Below are 23,806 nucleotides of genomic sequence, written 5' to 3' on the forward strand. Positions count from 1 at the left end.
TCTGGTGGTGTACACAATACAGTGCACCCATAGTTGTTATTACACTTCTGTTGGTGTACACAGTACCATGCACTCATAGTGCAGTTGCTACTACTTTTCTGGTGGTGTACACAGTACACAATATATACAGTGCACCCATAGTTGCTATTAGACTTCTGGTGGTGTACACAATACAGTGCACCCATAGTGCAGTTGCTACTACTTTTCTGGTGGTGTACACAGTACACAATACAGTGTAGTGTGGTGTTGCAAAACAAAATCCCCATCATGTCTGGAAGGCCACCAAGGAGAGGCAGATGCTCACAGGCCACTAAAAGAGGGCAAGCAGGCTCTGTGTATACAGTCCACAGTGCTGATCATGGACATGGTGCATCTTCTGCAGGTGGCCGTGGGGCACGCTTGTCCTTTTTTTCTGCTGCTGGGACAGGGGCAGAAAAATTGGGCCTTTGGTGGTGGTGGTGCCACAACACTGTAACCCCTCACAGATACTCTTGTTGGGTGCAGGAACAGGCCCTGCTGTGAAATATTAGATAAGAAATTGTAATTACATGCCCCTGTTAAACAGGGACAGAAAAATTGGGCCTTACGCAGTGGTGGCGGTGTACTAAACCAAAAATATTGTTGGAAGCTAGCATCATCAAGATTGAGGAGGATCAGTATAGTCACTCAGCATAGGCAGTCTTCAAGGCATCTCACATCCATAGAAAAATCAATCAGTTACATCAGCATCAGGTGCTTGATAGCTGCTGCTGATCCAAGACTGATTCATTTTCGCTTTTAACAGACGGTTAGACAGGTTAATTTGGTTGGTCAGCAGACTGGTTGGTGAGTTGAGCTATGAAATTGTTTTTGTCTTACATGTATATGGCCCTCCATGTGATCCTTGCTGTGAAGGCCAGTTATAGGTGGGGCAGTGGCCAGTTTTTTGTTACTGTTCGTATATATGGTCCGGACACACACTGGGCACCTTCGCTGCCATTGTGCTCTTGCTGGATGTCCAGTGTGCTCCTGTTCCTTTAAGGGGGCCTTGGCTGCCTCCAGGCTCACCTGCCCCCCCCTGCCCCACATCTATCCATTCCATGTATGTGCTTCCACTGTGGAGACACTTATAAATTTGTAGTGTTAGGACTGCAAGCAACACAGGGTGCCTTGACGAGGCCTTGCAGCTTTCACATGCTTTTGCAAATGTGTGCTAGCTAACTAAACCCCTGCTTTTAACAGACGGTTAGACAGGTTAATTTGGTTGGTCAGCAGACTGGTTGGTGAGTTGAGCTATGGAATTGTTTTTGTCTTTCATTTTTATGAATGTGAGCCTATCAAGAGAGTCTGTGGACAGGCACACTCTATGATCCCTTACAAACCCTCCAGCAGCACTGAATGTGCATTCAGAAAGAACGCTGGATGCAGGACAGGCCAGTAGATCAATTACATATTGAGCAAGTTCTGGCCAGTGGTCCATCCTCAAGACCCAGCAACCCAGTGGATGCTCTGTTGGAAAGGTCTCCAAGTCTGCTCTTGCCCCTAGATATTCCTGCCCCATGTAATGCAGACGCTGGCGATGATTGCTTAAACCAATCAGACCTTGGCCCTGAGGACTGAAAAATTGTCTAAAGGCATTGGTCAGCCGGCCACCTTCTCCACTGCTCTTCCTCTGACTGAACTAAGCAGTCATGGTTATGCAGTAATCTTTGTCTGTCAGCTTACCTCTCCTCCATGTGTTCACCTTTAGAGGCCAGCCACTCTCACCTGGCTACTTAAATAATCTTTCCTCAAAGCATGGCTCCACCCCAGCCCCTTATCAGGGAACTCTATATTAACCTGTGCACTGCAAGCCTGCCTTGCTTATCAACCTTTGTGTGTTTAGCTTCCTTGTGCATCTTGCTATGTCTTCTTCATCTGAGTCCACTTATCGATCTTGGCTTGTTCTCGACTATCCCTGCCTGCTTGTGACCCTGACCTTTAGCGTGTTCTATGTTTATCCTTGTCTACTAGTCACCCCGACCTTTGACTTATTCCCTTACTATCTCTGTCCTCCTGTAGCCTACTGTGGGTGTGAGCTGGGAGACCCTGGGGGTCGCGACCTGGAGCCAGTTGCAGCCCAGTCCATCCTCACTACTAGAGACTCTGGTGAACACCTGCTGGCTCTTAGACTCTGTGCCCTGGGGAATCTTATGCTCTAGCCCCTGTGGGATACGTGTTGGTGTTCCAGCGAACCTGCCTTCCTTAACCACCTAGGCTCCCATCCGCAGCAGTCAGCCGTAGGGTCCACTACTTTTGCAGTGCACTCCTGACCCCAACGGTGTGCATCTGTCACCTGGTCTCATGGCCTCCCTGATTCTGCAAAGCCTGCGAAAGTTTGCAGAGCCATTCGATTCTGAGTCCTCTGGGTCACTAAGGATCACATGGTCCGTAACAACCTCCTCCCAGCCAGGTACAACTCCTTGGGTTTCTGAGTAATGAAAACCATCCCTTGGAGACTGCTGCTGAGTGTTATCCTCCATGTCCATGCTGACACAATCCTCCTCCTCCTCCTCCTCCTCTTCTTCTTGTGTGTTTGACGGGCCTGCAGGAATAATATCTGGATAAAGGGGGCCTTGAGAGGTAAGTAAGTCCTCCTCTTCCTCACGTTGTTCTGCCTCAAGTACCCTGTCCATTATTCCATGAAGCGTGTGTTCCAACAGGAAGGCAAGAGGGACAGTATCACTGATGCATGTATTGTCGCTGCTCACCATCCTTGTGACCTCATCAAACGGTGACAGGACAGTGCATGCATCCTTGATCAGTAGCCACTGGCATGGCGAAAAGAAGCCAAGCTCCTCTGACCCTGTTCTGGTGCCATACTCACACAGGTACTCATTGATGGCCCTCTGCTGCATGTGAAGCCACTGCAGCATTGCCAACATTGACTTCCACCTTGTGGACATGTCACAAATGAGGCAGTTGGTGGGCAGGCTGCATTCCCTTTGAATGTCAGCCAGCTGAGCACTGGCATTGTATGACCATTGGAAATGACCACAGACTTTTCTGGCCTGCCTCAGGAAATCTTGTAAGCCTGGGTACCTGCTCAAAAACCTCTGCACCACCAAATTCAGAATGTGTGCCAAACATGGAACATGGGTCAAGTGTCCCTGTCAGAGGGCGGAGAGAAGATTGGTGCCATTGTGGCATACAACCATTCCTGGCTGAAGCTAGCGTGGCGTCAACCACCTCTGAGCCTGCCCCTGCAGAGCTGACAGAATCTCTGCCCCAGTTTGGCTCCTGTCCCCTAATCAGCGGATTAACCTTAAACTACGTAGAGGGTTCTTTACTGTAAGAGCGGCAAGGATGTGGAATTCCCATCCACAGGCGCTGGTCTCAGCGGGGGGGCATCGATAGTTTCAAAAAACTATTAGATAAGCTCCAACAATACTGAACCCTGTCCTGCATCCTTCCCAGCTACCAGCAGAGTTACCCAGTGCGCTGTGAAGGAAAGGTAACATCCCTGCCCATGCCTGATAGACCATAAGTCTGCGGTAATATACACCTTACTGCTGACTGCCCTGTCCAACAAGACAAAAAAATTGCCTTCCACATACCGTTAGAGAACTGGAATGGCCTTCCTTGAAAAGAAATGGTGTTTTGGAACCTGCAACTGAGGTACAGCACATTCCACAAATTCATAAAAGGGGGCAGAGTCTACCAGCTGAAAAGGCAGTAGTTGCAGTGCTAGCAATTTGGCCAAGCTGGCATTCAAGCTAGCATTCAGATTGTGAGCATGTGGATGGCTGGGACCGAATTTCTTTTTACAGTTCAGCAACTGGGGTAGGGAAATTTGCCTGCTAAAATCAGATGGTGGTGTACTGCTAGCAGATTGGCTGCAAGTACTTGGGACACATTGCTATACCTTCATTCCTCTCAGTGCAGGTTTTCAAGAGGACTGGAGTAGGGTTGGAGATCCCAGATAAGGAGCAAGGAGAAGTCTGCCTTTTTCTTTGATGTGGGTCTTTCAAGTGCTGTTGCCAATGGATATTGTAATTATGAATATATTTAATTTATATTTAATTTATTTATATTTGAATAATATATTTAATTTATAATTAATTTATTTATATTTAATGAATATATTTAATTTAGCTTTTATCTATCTAGGGCGGAACATATTATCTTCACAGAAATCTCTGGTAGACTAGACAAGTCGGTGCCTAGGCTTGTGTATACAAAAAAATGGGATCCAAACCTCATTGTTTTAACACATACTCACCTCAAAGGATCCCATGCTGGGATATGCAATCAAGGGAGGCCAACCCATAATCAATACTTTACTTCCCGGGAAAATTCAAGTTAAGCTCCTGCTCAGAATAGTCACAAGGATTTGCATTAAAGGGGGCTGACTTACGCAAAGTATAGGGAGTCAGCAGTGCCGTGCACCTGTGGAGCTCTGCGGTGTGATGCAGTAGGGTGGCTGCCCTTAATCTGCCCCCTAGAGGACATCCTGCCTCATTGGAGTGGTGCCTCCTCCTCCTCTATTTTATCAGGCACCCAAGTAGAGTCAGTGACCTCATCATCCCCTCTCTCCTTGTCACTGGAGCAAACTTGGCACTATGCTGCAGCTGGGGGAACATGACTGCCATTTTCTTGTTCTTCTTGGGCACCCCCTCTCTCTAGGCTCACGTTACTCCCTTCCTCAACCTGGGAACCAACATCGGAGCCTTCCTCCAGCAGCATGTACCCAACACTGTGGTCAAATAGTTCGGGGGCTATGGAAGGAGTGACTGTGGACAAGGAGCCGGTGGAATAGGCCGCTTTGGCAGCTGCATAGGAAGGAAAACTATTCTGAACCTGGGTGACACAGGATGAGAAGGATGAGGACGACTTTGTTATCCACTCCACTAACTCTTCTGCATGTTCTGGCTCAATAACACGGCCAGCGGCAGAAAAAAGGGACAAGTGTGCCCCACAGCCACTGGCAGAGGATGCACCATGTCCATGACCAGCACTGTTGACTGTAGACACAGAGCCTGCTTGCCCTCTTTTAGTGGCCTGTGAGCATCTGCCTCTCCTTGGTGGCCTTCTGGACATGTTGTATATTTTGTTTTGCAACACCGCACTACACTATATTGTGTACTGTGTACACCACCAGAAAAGTAGTAGCAACTGCACTACGGCTGCACTGTATTGCAATTACAATTTTTGATCTAATATTTCACAGCAGGGCCCTTTCCTGCACTCAACAAGAGTATCTGTGAGGCTTTACAGTGTTGTGCCACCACCACCACCACTGTCTAAGGCCCAATTTTTCTGCCCCTGTTAAACAGGGGCATGTAATTACAATTCTTAATATAATATTTCGCAGCAGGGCCCATTCCAGCGCCCACCAAGAGTAACTGTGAGGGCTTACAGAGTTCTGGTACCACCAACACCTAAGGCCCAATTTTCCACAGAGTGTATAGGGCAGGCCATATAGTATATACAGGCGGTCCCCTATTTTCAAACATCCGACTTACAAACGGCTCCTACTTACAAACGGAGGGAGACAACAGGAAGTGAAATCTACCCCTAGGAAAGGAAATTCTCTCCTGTGAGAGTTAATATTGGAAAAAGGTGTCTCCACTGATGCTTTATCACCAATCCTTGTTTCCTTAATAACCCAAAATTTTCAAAATCCAATTGTCATTGGGACAGAAAGTGAGGTGAAATCTTCTGAACAGGGGCACAGACAGCAAAAAAAATGTTACAGGGGTGATAACCTTGCCCTATATTATCCAAAAAGCTTAAAAATAGATTTTTGGGCTGGAGCTACACTTAAAAAATGTACCTGTTCCAAATTACAAACAGATTCAACTTAACAACAAACCTACAGTCCCTATCTTGTTTGTAACCCGGGATCACATGTATACTGCTATTCAGAGCATATAGGGCCTGGGGGCCCCACACCTTTTTTTGGGGGGGGGGGCGGTCACAGTCACAAAATGCGTGACCGCCCCCTGAGCAGAGAGTGAAGGATGATACATTATATGTCCTCCCATTTAGTGCGCACGCGCATGACGCGCAGGCGCATTAACACCTGTATGATCGGGTTACGCGCGCACCTTATTGTTTACTGATAGGCGCAATCTCGGTGATTCACCTTTGAGACGGCGTGTGTACTTTTTCCTATAGATTTTCTTTGTGGTCACACAGTTGTAGACCTAATACCATCTATGCTTATGCTTAATTTCAATTTTAAACATGGCAATTTTGAGAAATCCAATTTGTACAATATTGACCTCATTGGATATACTTCTGGTATTCACATGGTGTTCCAATGTGAGGCGTGGAACGCATGCCGGGGGGGCCATCTTGCCCGAATACCGGAAGTAGTAATTATGTACACGCTGTTTCTCATTACTATAGCCATACCCTCTATATATACTTTGTTGGCTGCAGTGGGGGGACCCCCCAGATGACGTCTAAGAGGACAAAACGCGTCGGGTAGGACCCCACTGCCGCCATATTTTCACAGCGCTGGTTTTTAAAGACGTACATGTGAGTGTATTTCTTACTTTTAATACATTTTACAATTGTTTTATGGATTTACACTATGTGGCCTTTCCTTTTTCCTCCTCACTCATCATCACCGCCACTTGGTTTTTAACATCATTTTGAGGGACATACCAGTCCATGGTGCATCCCAAGACCATCATCCTTCTAGACCATCTACAGCCACTTACCACCCAAGCTTGTTTTGACCCAACTCGGCGTATGCCCCTTTGGGTCCACTAGATCCAGTAAGCCTCTTCATTGTCGGTGGTGGTGTGTCTGTTTCCACTCCAGATGTTATGTACCCATTGATTTGCTCCTTATATGAAGTCACATAAACTTCTGTGGATTGCCTACTACTAGGATCCATACACATATGGAGGACCTTCCTCTAATTTACTCCTAGAACTGTTGGATCATTTTTGTTTACATGCTGGACATCTTAACTTTTTTAGCGCTACACTTATTTTGTTTCCTCTCTACAGTGCTAAAAATATGCACTGTCACTGTACTAAAGACACTGGCTGGGAAGGGGTTAACATCTAGGGCAATCCAAGGGTTAAATGTGTGCCACTAGGCCTGATTTACTAAAAGGAATGCCACAAGAGCAAGGGGTCATTTCAATAAAGACAATTGTCACATTTTAATTGTATTATTGCAACTTATAACACACTCTGTAAACACCAACTCAGAACTGATAACGCATGTTCAGTGCTTACATGCAGGTGTCTATCAAGACTTAAATAGCTTTTGCACGTTGTCAGGAGAGCCTTTCCAGAAGATCTTACATGAAAAAATGCTTTTTGTGGGCCCGTAAATACAGACTTTTCTTTCCCAAGTACATCTAAGGCCCAATATTTTTTCGGGGAAAGTGTAGATTGGGGGCAGTGGCATTGGGAAGGGGGGCTGGAGCCCCGAGTGGGTCCCCAAAAAACCCCGGGTATCGGGCATGCACAATTCTGTTATTAGCCCCGAGCCCAGGCAGGGACCGATCTGACTCCAAGCGCGGCCGAGTGACATATCAGGTCCCACCTTCTGGAGCCTGCAGCGCCAATGATGGACATCCCACTGGTCCAATGCCGGGACCGCAGGACGTGTGACGTCCATCGTAGGCTCTGCAGGTTCCAGAAGGTGGAAACTACAATGCGGCTGTGCCACGTCACTGTAAGAAGATCCCCACTCGGCGCTCAGGCGGGTGGCTCTCCTGTCCTGTCATGGCTCTGGCTCTGGCTGCCTGGAGTGCCTGGAGTGCCTGCTGTCTACTGTCTACTCTACTCTGATGGGCACGCCGCACACTACAGCTGAGCTGCAGGAGGAGGTCATGTCACCTGAAGTCTGGTAAGGTAGGTCAGTGCGTGTCAGTGCATGTCAGTGTGGGTCAGTGTATGTCAGTTAGGTCAGTGTGTGTCAGGTAGGTCAGTGTATGTCAGTGTAGGTCAGTGTGTGTCAGGTAGGTCAGTGTATGTCAGTGTGGGTCAGTGTATGTCAGGTAGGTCAGTGCACATCAGGTAGGTCAGTGCACATCAGGTAGGTCAGTGCACATCAGGTAGATCAGTGCGCTTCAGGTAGGTCAGTGCGCGTCAGGTAGGTAACACCCCCCCGGTGCCGGGCTTGGACTTCCAGCTGAAGCCCCTGGTCTTTTTTCCACCTAGCAACGCCCCTGATTGGGGGTAATCACAAACAAACAATTTCCCAGACACCCAATGTGTTCTCATGCCAAATCCAGTGAACAAGATGGAAACATTTTCCCAGCACACTTACCAGACTTCACTTATTTTATCCACTGCTATATGTGCTCCAACTTGGAGACTCTTAAATATAAAGTTAGGACCACAGTATACATAGGAATGTTGTGGAGGCACTGCAGCTCTCAAATATGTTTGGAAATGTGTGCAACTAAAGCCTCTCTTTTTAACATGAATTGTTAGGGTCAATGTGTTTATTTATTTGCAGGCTAACTGGTAAGTGTGCTGGGAATTTTTTTGTTTGTTTGTGATGTGCATTGCCCTACCATGTGCATTTTGCTGCAAAGGCTAGTTATAAACTGGGGTGGTTGCCATCTTTTTGTATAGATTAGGGTTAAACCTATTCAAGGTTTTTGGAAAGGACATGCCCTCTGCTCAACATTGTATCCACTTTCCATTACCTTTGCAGCCTCTTCCTGAATGAGCACTGGTAACAGCAACAGCACAGGTAGCAAAAGAAGAAGCATCTTGTTGTGATATGTGCATGATTAGCTTAGAATTAAGCAAACTTCTGAAAAGTTTGTTCGGTTATAGCCTGACAACAATTTTTAATGTTCACGAATCTCCAAAATTCTCTATTCTGAACCAAAACTCATTTAGGTCAATAAAAATCTGAATCAGGTATCAAAAATATGTATGGTTGATTTGGAAAATTACTGGCAGCCCTAGCTGAGATAATAAGGTCAAAAACAGCCTGAGCTGCTTCCTTTCAAAATTCAATGAGGGATACTAAAATAGAAGCGACAGTAGATGCAATCAATGTCAATATAAAAGTGCTCAGGTAGTAGCAGAAGCAAATATAAAGAACCTCTAAAGCAGCCTTTGGCCTCCTTTTCCCAGAAACCTTTTGCAAATGTGAACCATCAAACATAGCACTGAAATCTGAGTTTACATTTGGCCATCTATACAAATCGGTTCAAATTTAACATGCTCTTAAAATTGGGATCACTTCTTCTGTAACCGCTTACCGATCAGCCACTGTCATTATACTGCGGCAGGTTGGCACGGCTGTGCGAATCACCATAGGTGTACGTTGGGCACTTTAAGAGTGATAGGGGAGCACGCACCCGCGGCACTAGCTTGGAGCCGATGTGCCTGGCAGACTGCCGCGATGTCCGCTGGCCACCCACGATCACTCCACAGAGAGCCAGAATGGGGATATGTGTATGTAAACAAACAGATCCCCATTCTAACAGGGGAGTAGAGAGAGATCTGCTATTCTTAGTCATCTGGAACAACGATCTCTCTCCTCCTCCAGTCAATACACTCCCCAAACAGTTAGAAACACCTCCCTAGGGAACACTTAACCCCTTGATCGCCCCCTAGTGTTAACCCCTTCCCTACCAGTGACATTTTTACAGAAATCAGTGGCTATTTTTAGCTCTGATCGCTGTATAAATGTCACTGATCCCAAAAAAGTATCAAAAGTGTCCGATCTGTTCGCTGCAATGTCGCAGTTATCACTAGTAAAAAATAAATAAATAATAAAAATGCCACAAATCTATCCCCTATTTTGTAGACACTATAACTTTTGCGCAAACCAATCAATATACGCTTATTGTGATTGCAATTTTTTTTTAATCATAAATATGTAGAAGAATACATATTGGCCTAGAACGATGAATACAGTTTTTAGTTTTTAGTTTTTATGGGGGGGATATTTATTATAGCAAAAAGTAAACAAAATATATATATTTTTTAAATGATCACTTTTTTTGTTTATAGCGCAAAAAATAAAAAACGCAGAGGTGATCAAATGCCATCAAAAGAAAGCTCTGTTTGTGGGAAAAAAGGGCATCAATTTTGTTTGGGTACAACGTTGCACGACTGCACAATTGTCAGTTAAAGCAACACAGTGCCGTATTGCAAAAAATGACCTGGTCATTAAGGGGGCAAATCCTTCTGGTTTTTAAGTAAAACAGTGATAAAACTTGAGAACATTATGAAAAAGGCTCTACTTTTATCTATGTATAAGAAAAAAAATATTTTAACTGTGTAAGCACCATTATTCAGACCATAAATGTACATGTATTGTAGAGGTAAATTGGACAAATCATTGTTAAAGCAGATTTTCGGGAAATTTAATCTTTGAACCATGAAAATAAATTTACATAAATACATTTCTATTAGTATTTTGTAATTAAGAAACATAATTTTAAAAAAAGAATTATAAAAAAAAACAAGATAAATGAAGAGGTATTTATTCACCAAGGTTTTACTGAGATGTCAGTATTTCCAGCCATTGTGTTGCTTTTTTTATGCACATTATACTCAAAGTACAAATCATCAGCAGGAGAGAGGATGCAAATAATCTGTAAGATGACTGTTTCTCAGTTTTAGCACTTCAAAACTTAATTAGTGCCCTAGGGTTTAGGGTGAGTATTGCTTTATCAGCAATCATTGAAGCAGATGCTTTGAAACTAATTCTTCTAAACGTGTAACATACTACATGGTGAGACTTTGCAATAAATAGACTATATCGTGGTTAGTCAAAACACCTGTGTGATTATGCTTTGATGGAAGTAACCATTTCCACTATCCTAAAATTAGTTTATGGAAAATGTATCAGGAACTCCCTCCTCCTATTAGATCGTGCATAGTCAATTTATGCACACCTACTGGAGCCAATTACCCTACCAGTGTGTTTTTAAAGTGTATTAAACCAAGTGCCACAGTAGTGCAACTGTATGTGCTAACCACTAAGTCCCTGTTCCACCAGTTTAAAATGTATGTCCTGCCAAATATATATATATATTAGAAAAGGTTAGTAAACCTAATAAATATTTTTTAGGCATTCATTTTGTATTTATTCTACCAAATTAAAAAAAGCAGGTTATGAGATATACAAGATTTTAAAACCATAGTATGGTTTTTTATAGTAAAAAAAAAAAATACAATTCTGTATTCTCATGCAAATTGAAGTAGGTTTAAACATATACAGTATATAAAAATAAATACCTACTCAGAAGCATTAATTTGTACAAACCAATGTAGTAAATATGAAAGCAAAAGTGAATTGCCAGTACATTGCTTTCTGAAGGTTTTTGTAGTTACCCTGCCACTGTCGATGTGTCCTGTAAGTGTTATATCCTAATAATCAATTCTGACAGAGTGAAAGTGATGACTGAACTCCAAATTCAATTGGCTGTTATAAGACCCCTTTCACACTGGAGCGTTTTGCAGGCGCTATAGCGTTAAAAATAGCTCCTGCAAACTGCCCTAAAACAGCTGCTCCATTCACTCCAGTGTAAAAGCCTGAGGGCTTTCACACTGCAGTGATGCGCTGGCGGGGCGTCAGAAAAAGTCCTGCCAGCAGCTTCTTTGGAGCGGGGAAGGAGCGGTGAACTCACCACTCCTTCACTGCTGCTCCCCATTGAAATCAATGGGGCAGCGATGTGATACCGTCGGGAAAACGCCGCTCCGGCAGTGTTTTACGGGTGGATTTAACGCCTTTTCAGCTGCTAGCGGGGGGTTAAAACCACCCCACTTGCAGCAGAATAGTGCCACTAAAATGACGGTAAAGCGGCGCTAAAAATAGCACCACTTTACCGCTGATGCCAGTGGTGGCACAGTGTGAAAGGGGTCTTAAGATACTGAATAAAAGAATCTATCATAGAGACTGGGCCAATCCACACCAAGGCCAGGTCATCTATTTAGCGACAGTACCAGTCAATATACACTCTGAAAGGATTATTATGTGTGAAGAGAAAGACCTCTTCCCACCACCACCCCATATATAAATTTGCCAATGAGGGAGAAAATTTAGCCCCCATGGAGGCACCTTGGCATTGTATGTAAAAGGATGAGTGAAACATGAAATAATTATGTTTCAATAGAAACTCAGTGGCCAAAAGTAGAAAATCGCACAACTCCTGACTATAAAAACTGTATGATGTAAGGTGGTGTTTAATAGCCTCCAAGGCTAAACAATGTGGTATACATGAAAATAATGCCTTGACATAAACAGTGATCCAAGTATTGGTTGCTGACCATTTAATTTCATGTGTAGGGACAATGTAGTAAATATACTAGTAAACACCATAAATCAAATATCTTATGTTAACACGTATATAACAAAAGAAACAAAAACAGTTAAAAAATCATAAACCACTTCAGCCCCAGAAGATTTTACCCCCTTCCAGACCAGAGCACTTTTTACAATTTGGCACTGTGTTGCTTTAACTGACAATTGCGCGGTCATGCAATGCTGTACCTAAACAAAATTTACATCCTTTTTTCCCACAAATAGAGCTTTCTTTTGGTGGTATTTGATCACCTCTGAGATTTTTATTTTTTGCACCATAAACAAAAAAAGCGACAATTTTGAAAAAAAAAACAATATTTTTTACTTTTTGCTATAATAAATATCCCCAATTTTTTTCAAAAACAAATTTCTTCATCAGTTTAGGCCAATATATATTCTTCTACATATTTTTGGTAAAAAAAACGCAATAAATGTATATTGATTGGTTTGCACAAAAGTTATAGCATCTACAAACTATGGGAAAGCTGCATAAAGTAGGGATGCTCAACCTGTGGCCCATGGGGGCTCCGAGCCCTCTGATGTGGCCCTCAACCTCAAACTGAATGCAGGTGTTTTGGTGTGATTTCAGAAAATGCACCACATCTGCAAGATATATTAGAAGTCCATGGTAAAGAGTAGCTAACCAGAAGGAAATCCACAGGTGCACTGCGCTGCATCTGGAGTGTGGGTAAACCACAGCCTTAGAAGGGGCTCAGGACAGTAAGGGTCATTTACAGTTGCATTTTGGGGGGCCACACACCCCCAACCACTGATGTAGCATCAGGGGTCACAATGGCAACCACACCCCATGCTCCATGGGGCCTGTGCAGCCTCCTTGTCACATTCTATTTTACACTTGGACAGGAGGGACAGCATATACAGGAACAGATCCTCTCCACTTTCCTCTTGCAACTGCTGAAATCTGGCTTCTCCTCCTCTCCCTCCCACCCGTATTCAGCGGCTGCATGAGGAAAATAAAACATAAAAAATTTTGAACCCTTTAATTTATTGTGGCCTTCGGCCAATTACCTAATCACTTAAGTGGCCCTCGCTATTTAAAAGGTTGAGAACCCCTGGCATAAAGCAATAGTTAATTGACATTTTCAGGATCACATGTGGTATTTGGGAAAACATCTAAATACAGCATGCAATCTGGTTCTGTGAATGGAGCCCAAGCTATCTTTTTCCAGTCCATAAAGAATTATAAGCATGAATTACACCTGGGGTTTTGTACCAGAATGTCAGAACTTTATATTATATTTTCTTTGTTTACCACATAGTATAGGTTATGATTAGGATAAAACCATGAGGTCAGAACTGGTGATCTCATACTTACTGATTAGACTGCTGTGGTCTCCGTCCCTTCAGCTCCCGGGGGAGATGTTCCCCGCTGACCCTCGCTTGGGATCAGACTCTGAAGCCAATTGTCTAATCAGTAAGTATGGGATCACCAGTTCTGGCCTCATGCTTTTGTCCTAATCATAACCTATACTTCAATATATATTTTTCTTGTTCTTTACAGACACCAGATGTACACATATAAATTGTTATTTATGATTATGTTTTATATTGGATGATGTTTATACAAATAAAATTTGTTACCCTCTTATACATCTTGTTGACCTTGTGATCATCATGGGCACCTCACTCAAAGTCCCATGGGCAATTGTCTGTTTCTGTATATAGTATAGGGATGGAGGTGTTCCATGTTAGGGAGCAGCTTGTAGACTTTCCCTTTTTGACTTTACCCAGTGTCATGACCTTGCAGTAATACATTCATGACCTGTCTGTCTCTTACCTGGTCTGTGTATCAGCCTTGAGGTTTGTACTCTCACACCTGCATGCTTAAGTAATCTTCCCTCTGTGTGGCTCCACCCTAGCCTCAACAGGAACCACTATTTAACACTGTATTCTCCAAGCCTGCCTTGCCATGCAATATTGTGTGTTTGGCTTCCTGTTTGCCATGTGCTCTAGTTTGTCTCTGTCTCTGTTACCGATCTTGGCGTGTTCCCGACTATTCCTGACTGCTTGTGACTCTGATCTTTGGCGCGTTCTCGACTATCCCTGTTTGCCTGTGGCCCTGACTTTTGGCGTGTTCTCTGTTATCCTTGTCTGCTAGTCACCCCGACATTTGGCTACCTCCTTACTATTCCTTGCTGTCCTGGGCTGCTGTTTCCTCTCCATCCTCCTGTAGCCTACCGTGAGTGTGAGCTGGGAGACCCTGGGGCCCGCGACCTGGAGCCAGTTGCAGCCCAGTCCATCCTCACCACTAGAGGCTCTGGTGAACACCAACTGGCTCTTAGACTCCGCGCCCTGGGGAATCTATGCTCTATCTCACTGTGGGATCCGTGTTGGTGCTCCAGGGGACCTGCCTTCTTGAACCACCCCAAGTTCCATCTGCAGCAGTCAGCCTTAGGGTCCACTATCATAGCGGTGCACTTCTGCATCTGTCACCTGGATACAGGTGACCTGACACCCAGGTGGAAGACACCTAAATGCCCTGGTCTATTGCTGCCCCCAGATCCTTTGGCCAATACTTTTCCACCATCAATACATAACAAACATGTTGTTTATTAACCTTTTTTTTCCCCTTTGCTTACTGGCAGACCTGGCTCCCCTGTACTGCTCCCTTGTTATGGGTTTGGCGGCTCGTTTATCTCCAGGAGCTGCGATGCACAAATGGGGAGTTTTCTCCCCTGCTGTCTCCGCCCCTCTGTCCCATGGGGGGCGGAGCAACCATGTGCATCGGCGTCATGCTTCTTTGCCCATGGGAGACCTCCGCTTCTCAGCAGTGTCCCCATCTCCATGGCAATGTGTATCATCCTAGGCAGTGGGTGGGGATCGCGATTGCATCCTGCCGTATCTTGGCGGCAGCATTGCGGTTCCTCCCCTTTACCACCAGTCTGCATGACGTTAGGGGCGGAGGCCAGAGCGGACGTCCGGGTATTTAGGCATGGGCTCTGGCATGGCATACTTTTCCTCCTTGGTTTCCCCACACATAGGCGAGTGATCCCACCACACTGGTAGGTTATAACTATATACCTTTATACTCATACATGCGATCTTTCAGTACACTCCATTCACTTTCATATGCACACTGCGGCATAGCAACCCCTACACATTTTCTCTCATACTATTTTCACCTTGTCATTTCTCCTCTCTTTCCATCCCAGCTTACTTTTCCTCACCTTACTTTACCACTTCCACACCCTGCCACACTAGTCTCTTCTCCTTCACCTCCCCCTACTTTTTCCCTTTTTCTTTTCAAACCCCCCCTTTTTTTCCCCATGCTCTGCAGGACTTTGTATTTTTTACTTTGTACTCATGTACACAATCTCAGACTTTCATGATAACTATAGACCAACTATAATCTGACACATATATTTATTTTATTACAGTGAGCATGCCTCTGAAGATTTCTCTACCCTCTGCATGCCCTCCCTTGTGTTCTTTGTACTCAAGCACACAACTTTATACTCTTAGGACTCTTATATGTTACCGTCTCTGATATATATCCACATTTATACCCATATACTCATATATTCCATTCTATATTCGTCTGGCCTTGGTCCTCTTTGCTGTGGTCTCCGTGCCTTCAGCTCCCGGGGGAGATGTTCCCTGCTGACCCTCGCTTGGGATCAGACTCTGAAGCCAATCGTTTAATCAGTAAGTATGGGATCACCAGTTCTCGCCTCATGCTTTTGTCCTAATCATAACCTATACTTCAATACATATTTTACTTGTTCTTTACAGACACCAGATGTACACATCAGCCCCTGATGAAGCGAATAGAGCTTGCGAAACGCGTCAACTTAGAGATGTATCATGTATATCTGTACTATGAATACTTTGTGATATTATATCATTATGGCTATGTTTAGAGGACTATTATGCTATGTTGCTGTTCTTATGAAATTGTTATTTATGATTATGTTTTATATTGGATGATGTTTATACAAATAAAATTTGTTACCCCCTTATACATCTTGTTGACCTTGTGATCATCATGGACACATCCCATGGGCGATTGTCTGTTTCTGTATATAGTAATATAGTATAGGGATGGAGGTGTTCCATGTTAGGGAGCAGCTTGTAGACTTTCCCTTTCTGCAAAAGAACATTGGAGAGCTATCCAGCTTTCACATTTTATAGGTTCTCAGCCCAAACCTGTGCACTTCCCCTGGAAGCTCCACTCCTTTGAGGAACTCTGAGTAAGGGTTTGATTTGTGGGTCACTCTCTATCTCCTACAAAACTCTATTGGACCTACTTGCTAATGAGGACCCATCTTTCATAGCGAGGTGGAAGGGAGACCTGCAGAACCTCGAAAGGAGGGCATACTTTTCTTTGCATAAAAGTCCTCCCTCTGCAGCAAGCACCAAGAAACTACCATCAAGATCACGCACTGCTATAGGACCCCATCAACACTGGCAAGGCTTTTCCCTAACCAATCCAATCATTGTTGGTGTGCTATCAACACCCAGGCACCATTTTAGATATATTTTGGAAATGCCCCAAGTTTCAATCCTTTTGGCAGTCTGTACTCATTCACAAATTTACAGACATTTCTCTGCGAGATGACCTGGCTGCAGTTCTACTTAACCTTACTCCCTTATCAAGAAAACGGTATCACAAATCCCTTCTCAAACTCCTCCTTAATGCCATTCAGGGATGTAGACCAGGACAATGGAAACAGCAGTCTGCTCTGACGGTCGCTCAATGGCTTGCAAGTGTAGATGACATTGAACAGTTAGAGGACCTGACTGCTGCTCTTTGGTATAAATCAGAGGAACATAAGACAAGGTGGTTCTAATAGGTTCTTTTCCACTTCTCTGATGAATTCCTCCAATACACATAACCTTTGCCATGTGCCTTTGAATTACACTGCTTGATTTGCTCCATTGCTTTCCCCCTCCCCCCTTTTTTTTTTGTTTTTTTTTCATCCACCTTCATTTTCCTTTCTTTCATACTTATGTCTTAAAAATTACAATTACTCTTCATGGACGTCTAGGAGACCCTTCTCTAAACCTAGGTTGGCATTCGTATGGCTAGTCCAAAGGGGTTTCTACACCTTGATATATTTTTGATATTCCTTTCTGCATACTTATAGTTATACTCTTTTAGTGTTGCTTACAGCGGCTTTATTATTTTGCAAGATGTATTCTGGCTGAGCATATGCTACATTATATTGCTGATATGTTCTGTGAAGTTACAAATCTATTGTAACTGCTGCGTGCCATTAAATAAAGAATTTATAAAAAATGATTTATTCATTATAAATGCGAACAATCTATTAGTAATGATTGTTTTAGTGTATCACATCAAAGTGAAAGGGTGAGAGGTATGAGAACACTTCCAAGCCACCGATAGTTGCGGGAGAGTAGTAATGGATGTACTCTTAACAAACTTGTTGGACCTCCTGTATAGCGAGGTTGTACGAGCTTGCAGATATAGCCCTCTGCAGGGACAAGTGAACGACGATATCCTAGTCCTGCTCACAAGCGCCACCCACTTCTGGAAGTTACCTCCGCTTCAACATCAGGGGGGAGACTCCTTTCACAGATGATCCATGGATAAGGAAAAAGCGGGAAGGAAAACTCCGATAGTGTATTAATATTAATCATAGGAGTTTATCGCCTTGATTGACCATAGGTCATATGCAAAATACAACGTTAAAAAGTAGAGAATAAAAAAGCCGGTATAAAAACAAAGGCTGAACGCCCGTGCAAACATAGGATGCGTGATGGCTAGCACTGCGAGGCCACGCCCTACATGTTTCGTCATTCGTGACGTCTTCTACGGGGCATGGGCGACGCAATGAACCATCACCTTTTATAAAGTAAAATACAACCAAGCCTCGTTCTCGCATAAACCAGTCACAGGACTGGACATGCGCAGAGGGACACTAAGCCTCGACTTGGCTATCATAAGAAGCCTCCTATAGAGGCGGATCGTAGCTGGAAACAGGAAATACTTGGACGTGTGTCTCCAAGTACAAATATAGGAAAGACGGGACTTAATAAGCATGAACGTCCGATACCCTGCATATGGGACTATCATGTTAGAAGACCGTCATAACACCAAAGAGCGTACACTCTATAGCATGTGTAGTGTATAAAGATATATAAAATATATAATTAAACCAATATAATACACTGTCATTTATTACAGCGAATAAAAGAGAAAGGGTAGATAAATAAATAATAAAGATGTAATATTGGCCCAGTCAATTCTATATTGTTATATATCATTCTATATTGATATTTGAAGTATTTTTGTTGCAGCTGCACTATGCACTTTTAACATTCAATTTATTTGCCGTTTTTTTCTCTTGAGCGCAGGTTGTTTACAAAATTGTTTAGTCCTAATTAATATCAACCTACCTGCAGCTGGAGTGTTTTATTAAGGGTGGTGTTTCCACACTTAGGTCTGTAATTTACTAGTATATTGTTTTTGAGCGAGATAGAGATATAATATTCTTTTTCGCCTATACTATAAATATATTTTTTCACTAATGGATATATTTGATTACCATTCCAAGCGCACTATCGTCAAAGAAGGTGTGTTTGAGGGTAACAGTGAGCCTGAGAGCGATCTCGGTGGCCTTTTTATGAGACTTAAAAATCTCATGGTCTCCGAGATACACACCCAGTGGGATGTATTCTTTTTAGAACATTATGTATCGGTATCAATGGTTCCAAGAAGCCTTAGATGGGAGGTCAGCCCCCAAAAGGTGAATCCGATCTCCAAGATTGGTATAAATACTTCAATGAGGCGGGAGGAAAATTCCTTGATTTTTTGATTCCCAGAAAGAAAGCCAAGCTGAATAGGTTGGATGTAGAAATCAAACTTATAAAGGAAAAACTATCTCCTTTTAGTGGTAGCGAGGAATACAAGGAACGATCCTCTAGTCTAAGAAAAATATTGGAAAAGGAAGAGATAGAACAGAAAAATAAAAAAATAAAAGAGTTTAACAGGGACGTAGCAGATTATAAAAATGGATCTGTATTTCAATGGCAGGTAAAAATTGCAGCGGAGGAGGCTGAAGCCAGTGAAAATATGGAGGTGTCGGTCCCCTCAGATTTAGGTCGAGATAGACAGCCCAGAGAACCAGACAGATCCTTGCTAAATCAGAAGCAATATCCCAAACCCCCGAGAAGGGTTTCTTACCGTTCTCCAGGTAGGTCTAATTCCACCCCCTATACACAGTCCCCAGTTCGGAATGCGAGAGTTCCCACGAATGGCTCTAAAAAGAAAGCAAAGAATCAAAATTCAAAGAAGAATATCTATCATAAGAATAATCAATACTCCCAAGTACGGCCAGGAGGACACTACGATAATCATTACGATAGCCAGTATGACTATCCTGATGCATCTTATAGAGATGTCCGGTCCCCAGGATACTCTATACCTACCTATAACCGTTTCCAACCGCCTAGGGAACACCAAGCGAGAGATGATGACAATTATAGAAACTCTAACCCCAGATACCAAACCCCGAGGAGGGGAAATGGTTATGACAGGGCATCCTGGCATCAACCTCCCCCCCCATTAAGGAATATGCCCATGGACGAACATACTCCTCGTCAACCCCACTGGGATGAATATTCCCAATCTCAACATTGGGGTTTTCCCAGAGGAGAACAAAACTACCAACGCTCAATAGAAGAAAGAGAGGAACTAGAGGGGGCAGGAGGGCAAGGAACAAAAAGAAAACGGGTGTAACTGGGCAGGGTATTTTTAACCTGAGTAGTATCCCTTTGTCCCCTAACGAAACTGCCATTCTCGATAAGGGGCTTAAATTTGCACCCCCGAAGCCACTTAACAAATTCCAAACATACATGGACATACACAAGTACACTAGGAGATTGAACATCAAGCGATACTTGTTGTCCAACCCTATTAGCACTCAAAGCCAAGACCATACGAACATCAAACATTCGGGTTTGGCGAATGCATCACTGTTCAACCCCCCAGGGGGTTTACCAGCTTCCATTAAGGTCTTCAGGGATCTTCTCCTGAGAGACCTTGATGGTATAAAAAGTAAAAACATTAAAATGACAAAAGATCTAGAAACTGGTTTAGACCAACTTTGTAAACGTAGGGATCTAGTTATAAGACCAGCTGACAAGGGGGGTGGGATAGTGGTTCTAAACAAGAATGATTATCTCCAAGAAATAGATAGAATAGTGGGAGACACTACTACCTACATTCCCCTGAAGTCACACCCTTGGATTAAATATAAGAGGGAACTAGAAAATATTGTTGAACATGGCTTCCAACTAGGTGTTATAAATAAAAAAGAAAAACTGTTTTTGATACCGGTATCTTCACGGATACCGATTATATACTACTTGCCAAAGGTCCATAAGGACCCTGTCCATCCACCCGGCTGCCCGATAATAAGTGGCATAGATTCAATCACCTCGAGGGCCGGCAAGTATATTGATAATTTTTTCCAGCCTCTTGTTCGATCGCTACCTGCCTATATTAAAGATAGTAGACATGCCATCAACCTGCTCAAAGACTGTGGGTATAAGAATGGATACTGGCTCGTCACCGCTGATGTCACGTCTTTATATACGGCGATTCCCCATGCTTGGGGTATATCTTCCGTAAAATACTATATATATAAAGACTTGACAATACCGAGAAAACAAAAGAGGTTCATTATGGACCTCCTGGAGTATGCCACTACTCACAATTTTTTCTGGCACAAGAATCTCTTCTTCCTTCAGAAGAAGGAGGTAGCCATGGGGGCTAAGTTTGCCCCCAGCCTGGCTAATTTATTCATGGGCAAATGGGAGGAGGACGTCATCTATGCCCAACGCAGGCCCAAATTAGTCCTGTGGGCAAGGTACATTGATGACATCCTCCTCCTATGGAATGGTATTCATGAGTCTCTATGTAGATTCATGGAGGATTTGAATGAAAATGATAGAGGAATTCATTTTAACTACGAGGCTAGTTTAAGTACTGTGAACTTTTTGGATCTTAAAATATGGGGGGAAGGTGATTTAATACTTACCTCCACCTATTTTAAAACCACAGATCGAAATGCTTTTACACCGCGAGATAGTTGCCATCACAGGGCTTGGCTTGATTCAGTCCCTAAAAGTCAATACGTCAGGATTAGACGCAATTGTTCTTCCATTAGTGACTTTAGAATCCAGTACCAAGTCCTCACTGACCGTTTTATTGAAAAAGGCTATGATGCTTCTTTTTTAAGGGAACGGCGTGAGGAAGTAGAAAAATTAGACAGAGAATCCTTACTAATAGATAAAACCAAAATAAGGACAAATATAAATAAAGATTTCACCTGTCCGTTCATAACTCGATATTCTTACCAACATACTTTAATTAGAAAGTTGATACATAAACACTGGCATGTTGTGAAAAATGACAGCATACTGGGCCCCTTACTTCCTGAGAGGCCTCAGATTGTGTTTAAAGGGGTGTCGTCCATTAGAACATCTGTGGCCCCTAGTGTGTGTGACCCCCCGATAAAGAAACCAATGTTTTTTCAGAACCTTGTAGGATTCTATAGGTGTAGAAAATGTGCAGTTTGTACCACCAATGCTGTTAAAGATCGGAAGGTGACCCATTTTCACTCTACTAGTAATTCACAGATATTCCCAATTAAATTGTTCATTACATGTTCCACCACTCATGTAGTGTACCTTTTAACCTGTCCGTGCAGGTTCCAATATGTGGGACGTACGGTACGCCCCCTCCAAGTTAGGTTAAACGAGCACATCGGTAATATCCAGAGAGGCTTTATAGGCCACCCGGTGTCCAAACATTATCTTAATGTGCATGGTAAAGACCCCAAAGGGCACCCAGTTTATAGGTATCGACAGACTAAAGGTACCATGGAGGGGAGGGCCCAAAAGACGAGCTATATCCAAACTAGAAATGGAATGGATATACAAAATCAGAAGTCTTAAACCACGGGGGCTTAATGTCGATATCGAAATCAATGCGTTTATTGATAACGCATGATAGAAATATCGGACATGGTAACTGATGTGTTTAGGGATAGGGTATAGTGGTAATTTACTAATCTTTTATCAAATATGGGTGACTGGACCTATGTATAAGGAATAGGGAGTATTTAGAACCCTGGATATGGGTGTTGATTCCAAGTTTTGTTTTTTGGTGTTTTTTTTATGTATAATACATTATTGTCTATTCCTCATGTTAATGATTGTAAAGGGGGATACTGGGGCTGGACATGGCTGTCAAATTCAAACAAAACATGCCCACACTCCACACTATTTTAAAAATATTTTTTTATTCTTTTGTCATTTTTTTATTCTTTTGTCATTTTTTATTATATTAATTTTTTTCATTTTCATACTTATTATTATTTGGTAGCTCCTAGGTCCTCATTAGAATTGACTGGACCAATATTACATCTTTATTATTTATTTATCTACCCTTTCTCTTTTATTCGCTGTAATAAATGACAGTGTATTATATTGGTTTAATTATATATTTTATATATCTTTATACACTACACATGCTATAGAGTGTACGCTCTTTGGTGTTATGTCAGTCTTCTAACATGATAGTTCCATATGCAGGATATCGGACGTTCATGCTTATTAAGCCCTGTCCTTCCTATACTTGTACTTGGAGACACACGTCCAAATATTTCCTGTTTCCAGCTACGATCCGCCTCTATAGGAGGCTTCTTATGATAGCCAAGTCGAGGCTTAGTGTCCCTCTGCGCATGTCCAGTCCTGTGACTGGTTTACGCGAGAACGAGGCTTGGTTGTATTTTACTTTATAAAAGTTGATGGTTCATTGCGTCGCCCGTGCCCCGTGCCCTGTAGAAGACGTCACGTATGACGAAACATGTAGGGCGTGGCCTCGCAGTACTAGCCATCACGCATCCTATGTTTGCATGGGCGTTCAGCCTTTGTTTTTATGCCGGCTTTTTTATTCTCTACTTTTTAACGTTGTATTTTGCATATGACCTATGGTCAATCAAGGTAATAAACTCCTATGATTATTATTACTACACTATCGGAGTTTTCCTTCCCTCTTTTTCCTTATCCATGGATCATCTGTGAAAGGAGTCTCCCCCCTGATGTTGAAGCGGAGGTAACTTCCAGAAGTGGGTGGCGCTTGTGAGCAGGACTAGGATATCGTCGTTCACTTGTCCCTGCAGAGGGCTATATCTGCAAGCTCGTACGACCTCGCTATACAGGAGGTCCAACAAGTTTGGTAAGAGTACATCCATTACTACTCTTCCGCAACTATCGGTGGCTTGGAAGTGTTCTCATACCTCTCACCCTTTCACTTTGATGTGATACACTAAAGGAACATTTTATCTTCTTCACCCATGTAATTCTGCTTTTCACGAACTGAATGTGGCGCTTTTCAAGCGCCTATTAGAATTTAATCCAAATTTTTGAACTTTTCACTTTTTGCTGTTTTTTATATATTTTCTTTCACGGAGATGTGTCACATTTTGTATTTTGTTATTTTGCAGCACTGTGGTTTATTCTAAAGGTATATACTACAGCTTCTGGT

The sequence above is a fragment of the Aquarana catesbeiana genome, linkage group LG01 (genome assembly GCF_042186555.1).
Source record: "Aquarana catesbeiana isolate 2022-GZ linkage group LG01, ASM4218655v1, whole genome shotgun sequence".
NCBI lineage: Eukaryota > Metazoa > Chordata > Amphibia > Anura > Ranidae > Aquarana > Aquarana catesbeiana.